Raw genomic sequence first — 6,352 nt, forward strand, 5'->3', positions numbered from 1 at the left:
TTCAGGATGGTAAGTTGGTGGTTGAAGATATCCCTCTAGTGGTGTGGGGGCTGTGCTTTGGCAAAGTGGGTGGAGTTATATCCTTCCTGTTTGGCCCTGTCCGGGGGTATCATCGCATGGGGCCACAGTGTCTACTGACCCCTCCTGTCTCAGCCTCCAGTATTTATGCTGCAGTAGTTTATGTGTCGGAAGGCTAAGGTCAGTTTGTTATATCTGGAGTACTTCTACCCTCTTATCCGGTGTCCTGTGTGAATTTAAGTATGCTCTCTCTAATTCTCTCTTTCTCTCTCTCGGAGGACCTGAGCCCTAGGACCATACCTGGCATGATGACTCCTTGCTGTCCCCAGTCCACCTGGCCGTGCTGCTGCTCCAGTTTCAACTGTTCTGCCTGCGGCTATGGAACCCTGACCTGTTCACCAGACGTGCTACCTGTCCCAGACCTGCTGTTTTCAACTCTCTAGAGACAGCAGGAGCGGTAGAGATACTCTTAATGATCGGCTAGGAAAAGCCAACTGACATTTACTCCTGAGGTGCTGACTTGCTGCACCCTCGACAACTACTGTGATTATTATTATTTGACCATGCTGATCATTTATGAACATTTGAACATCTTGGCCATGTTCTGTTATAATCGCCACCCGGAACAGCCAGAAGAGGACTGGCCACCCCTCATAGCCTGGTTCCTCTCTAGGTTTCTTCCTAGGTTTTGGCCTTTCTAGGGAGTTTTTCCTAGCCACCATGCTTCTACACCTGCATTGCTTGCTGTTTGGGTTTCTGTACAGCAATTTGAGATATCATCTGATGTAAGAAGGGCTATATAAATACATTTGATTTGAAATTTGATATAGTGAAATCAGGGTTTCACTGCAGATTCTAATCATTCTTTCCTGTTTACCATTGTTCTGTTTGCCATATTTCAAAATGCTATTTATGGCAATATACAGCCAAATGTGGGAGATATTGCTGTATCACTATTTAGATTACTAATAGATTATCTCCAAGTAGAATGTAATGAAATGGAACATTCCAAATTAAGTCCGGCCTATTCGTAAATTGAGACTGCCTCTTCAAAAACAATAACATTGTGTTAAGAGATAGAAAATAATGTACAGTGGCTTGCGAAAGTATTCACCCCCCTTGGCATTTTTCCTATTTTGTTGCCTTACAACCTGGAATTAGATTTTTTTTTTTTTGGGGGGGGTATGTATGGGTATGTATAATCATTTTACACAACATGCTTACCACTTAGAAAATGCAAAATATTATTTATTGTGAAACAAATAAGAAATAAGACAAAAAAACAGAAAACTTGAGTGTGCATAACTATTCACCCCCACAACATAATGCTGCCACCACAATGCTTCACTGTGGGGATGGTATTCTCAGTGTGATGAGAGGTGTTGGGTTTGTGCCAGACATTACGTTTTCCTTGATGGCCAACAAGCTCACTTTGAGTCTCATCTGACCAGAGTACCTTCTTCCATATGTTTGGGGAGTCTCCCACATAACGTTTGGTGAACATCAAACATGTTTGCTTATTTTTTTCTTGAAGCAGTTGCTTGTTTTCTGGCCACTCTTCCATAAAGCCCAGCTCTGTGGCGTGAACGGCTTAAAGTGGTCCTATGGACAGTGTCACGTTCTGACCTTAGTTCCTTTGTTTTTGTCTGTGTTTTAGTATGGTCAGGGCGTGAGTTGGGGTGGGCAGTCTGTTTGTTTATCTATGTTGGGTTTTGAGTTCGGCCTAGTATGGTTCTCAATCAGAGGCAGCTGTCAATTGTTGTCCCTGATTGAGAATCATACTTAGGAAGCCTGGGTTTCACTTTTGGTTTGTGGGTGTTTGTTTCCATGTGAGTGTTTGGGCCACACGGTACTGTTTCGTTTTGTTCACATCGTTTATTGTTTTGTTCCAGTGTTCAGTTTGTTTATTAAAAGACATGAACATTTACCACGCTGCACCTTGGTCCTCCTCTCTATCTCCAGACGACATCCGTTACAGAAACACCCACCACCAAGGGACCATTTTTTAAATAATTGGATTTAATGGTGCTCCGTGGGAATTTCAAAGTTTCTGATATTTTTTATAACCCAACCATGATCTGTACTTTTCCACAACTTTGTTCCTGACCTACTTAGAGAGCTCCCTGGTCTTCATGGTGCCTTGCTTTGTGGTGTCCCTTGCTTAGTGGTGTTGCAGACTCCGGGGTCTTTCAGAACAGGTGCATATATACTGAGATCATGTTACACTTAAATTGCACACAGGTGGACTTAATTTAACTAATTATGTGACTTCTTTATGGGCTTCATAGCGAAGGTGGTGAATACATATGCATGCACCACTTTTCTTTTAAACAAGTTATTTTTTTCATTTCACTTCACCAATTTGGACTTTTTTGTGTTTGTCCATTACATGAAATCCAAATAAAAATCTATTTAAATTACAGGTTGTAATGCAACAAAATAGGAAAAATGCCAAGGGGGATGAAAACTTTTGCAAGGCACTGTAAGTATTTATAACCATTCTCTTATACACTTAAATCAAGAAATCGCTGATAATTTCTACATCGAAGGTCAAGTGCACATGTTATTTTACATGACCTTCGATGCAGACTCCAAAAACTGTCAATGATGACTGATTACCCCAAATACCTGCCCAAAAAAATCCAAATTTTGATGTGTTACAGCCTGAATTTAAAATTTATTCAATTGAGATTTTGTGTCACTGATCTACACACAATACCCCATAATGTCAAAGTGGAATTATGCTTTAAGAAATGTTCCTATTTAAAAATGAAAAGCTGAAATGTCTTGAGTCAGTAAGTACTCAACCCTTTGTTATGGCAAGCCTAAATAAGTTCAGGAGGACATGTGTGCTTAATAGTCACATAATAAGTCGCAAGGACTCACTCTGTGTGCAATAATAGTATTTAACATGGTTTTTGAATGACTACCTTGTCTCTGTACCCCACACATACAATGATCTGTAAGGTCCCTCAGTTGAGCAGTGAATGCCAAACACAGATTCAACCATAAAGACCAGGGAGATCTTCCAGTGCCTCACAAATCATGACACCTATTGGTAGATGGGTAAAAATAACATAAAGAAATATTGATGATCCCTTTGAGCATGTTGAAGTCATTAATTACACTTTGGATGGTGAATCAATACACCCAGTCACTACAAAGAGTTCCCAACTCAGTTCCCGGAGAGGAAGGAAAACTCTCAGGGATTTCACCATAAGGCCAATGGGGACTTTAAAACAGTTAAAAAGTTGAATGGCTGTGATAGGAGAAAACTGAAGATGGAACAACATTGTAGTTACTCCACAATACTAAACTAAATGACAGAGTGAAAAGAAGGAAGCCTGTACAGAATAAAAAATATTCCAAAACATGCATCCTGTTTGCAATAAGGCACTAAAGTAAAACTGCAAAAAAATGTGTAAATTTACTTTATGTCCTGAATAGAAAGCGTTATGTTTGGGGCAAATCCAACACAACATCTCACTGAGTACCAGTCTTCATATTTTTTATCAAGGTGGTGGCCTAATCATGTTATGGGTATGCTTGTTATCGGCAAGGCAAAGGGAGTTTTTTAGGATAAAAATAAATGGAACAGAGCTAAGAACAGGCAAAATCCCAGAGGAAAATCTGGTTCAATCTGCTTTCCAACATACACTGGGAGACAAATTCACCTTTCAGCAGAACAATAATCTAAAACACAAGGCCAAGATGACATTGAATGTTCCTGTTACAGTTTTGATTTAAATTGTCTTGAAAATCTATAGGTTGACTTGAAAATGACTAATGTGCAAAAAATAATAATCCAGGTGTGCAGAGCTCTTAGAAATTTACCCAGAAAGACTCACAGCTGTAATCGCTACCAAAGGTGATAGCATGTATTGACTCAGGGGATTGAATACTTATGCAATCAAGATATTTTATTGTTTTATTTTTCAATAATTTTTTACAAGTGTTAGAATTTTTCTTCCACTTTGACATGACAGAGTATTTTGTGTAGATCGATGACAAAAAAAAGGCAATTATATCAATTTTAATCCCACTTTGTAACACAACAAAATGTAGGACAAGTCAAGGGGTGTGAATACTTTCTGGAAGTACTGTAAGTTTAGAAGAGAATGGTTATAAATGCTTAAGATGCATTTCAACAGGCAAACCCTCTTACAGGAGGCAGTGGCCTCTGATGGAACCGTATCTTGACAATTTCAGCTCTAATAACCACCGAGGCTACTGATGGTCTTATTATCGTGACAGTAGATAACACGTGTATAACACTGCTCATTTGTTACAGATGAAAAGGTCACACATTAGATAAAAGGTGTAGACAACCAATGAGAAAGCTACAGCTTACCTGAATTACAGTTATCTAAGAGAGAGTTGGAGTTTCTTTGTTAATACCATTATATACCCAGTAAGTAACATTTTACACCAGGCTGTAAAGCAGAGCATTACTCGTATAATGTTGACATTATAATTTTACAAGTTTATTACAAATAAATAAACACTTATTAGACGTTACTTTCTAAACTTTAAAGTTATTTCAAACTGGAACACCTGGCAAATATAATAGACACTCATATCCATACTCCAGCCACAATCTATTAACAGACAGAATCAGAAACGTAATGCTGAATCATCCAAAATACCACGGGCCATCCCTTAATGGGCCATATTTCATTTTTTACTATTTGCTAATGATAGCCTCAGCTCTTATCGACTGCATTTGTTCTGCCACTAATTGCCACAGTGCTGGTAATGAAAGGAAAATGAAGTTGTGGTAGTAATTAGTTTCCGTTGTTGAGGAGGGAGCGCACCATCCTCCATCAATTGTTCTTAAATAATACACATCTTTAGAGTTTAGTGGCCATGTGGGATGGGTTCTCTCTGCCCCTCTCATTTCTTTCTCTCTCTCTCTGCCCCTCTCATTTCTTTCTCTCTCTCTCTCTGCCCCTCTCCTTTCTTTCTCTCTCTCTCTCTGCCCCTCTCATTTCTTTCTCTCTCTCTCTCTGCCCCTCTCCTCTATTTCTCTCACTCTCTCTCTCTTTGCCCCTCCTCTCTTTCTCTCTATCTCTGCCCATCTCTCTCTCCATCTCTCTATCTCTCTCTATATATATCTCTGTCTCTCTGTCTCTCTGTCTCTCTCTCTCACTCTCTCTATCTCTCTCTCTCTATCTAACTCTCTATCTCTCTATCTCTCTGTTTCTGTCTCTCTCTCTTGCTCTCTCTATCTCTCTCTCTCTCTCTCTCTATCTAACTCTCTATCTCTCTGTCTCTCTGTCTCTCTGTCTCTGTCTCTCGCTCTCTCTATCTCTCTCTCTCTCTATCTAACTCTCTATCTCTCTATCTAACTCTCTATCTATCTCAATTCAATTCAAGGGGCTTTATTGGCATGGGAAACATGTGTTAACATTGCCAAAGCAAGTGAGGTAGATAATAAACAAAAATTAACAGTAAACATTACACATACAGAAGTTTCAAAACAATAAAGACATTACAAATGTCATATGTATATATACAGTGCTGCAATGATGTATAAATGGTTAAGGGTACACAAGGGAAAATAAATAAGCATAAATATGTGTTGTATTTACAATGGTGCTTGTTCTTCACTGGTTGCCCTTTTCTTGTGGCAACAGGTCACAAATCTTGCTGCTGTGATGGCACACTCTGGAATTTCACCCAGTAGATATGGGAGTTTATCAAAATTGGGTTTGTTTTTTAATTCTTTGTGGATCTGTGTAATCTGAGGGAAATATGTGTCTCTAATATGGTCATAGATCGGACAGGAGGTTAGGAAGTGTAGCTCAGTTTCCACCTCATTTTGTGGGCAGTGAGCACATAGCCAGTCTTCTCTTGAGAGCCATGTCTGCCTACGGCGGCCTTTCTCAATAGCAAGGCTATGCTCACTGAGTCTGTACATAGTCAAAGCTTTCCTTAAGTTTGGGTCAGTCACAGTGGTCAGGTATTCTGCCACTGTGTACTCTCTGTTTAGGGCCAAATAGCATTCTAGTTTTCTCAGTTTTTTTGTTAATTCTTTCCAATGTGTCAAGTAATTATCTTTTTGTTTTCTCATGATTTGATTGGGTCTAATTGTGCTGCTGTCCTGGGGCTCTGTGGGGTGTGTTTGTGTTTGTGAACAGAGCCCCAGGACCAGCTAACTCTCTCTCTCTATCTCGCTCTCTCTCTCGCGCGCTAACTCAATCTATCTCTCTCTCTCTCTGCCCTTTTTCCCTCTCTCTCTCTGCCCCTCTCCTCTCTTTATCTCTCTACCTCCAACTATCTCTCTCTCTCTCTCTCTCTCTCTCTCTCTCTCTCTCTCTCTAACGCTCTCTAT

This window comes from Oncorhynchus mykiss, chromosome 7, assembly GCF_057628025.1.
Source record: "Oncorhynchus mykiss isolate SJ-2025 chromosome 7, ASM5762802v1, whole genome shotgun sequence".
In the NCBI taxonomy this organism is placed as follows: domain Eukaryota; kingdom Metazoa; phylum Chordata; class Actinopteri; order Salmoniformes; family Salmonidae; genus Oncorhynchus; species Oncorhynchus mykiss.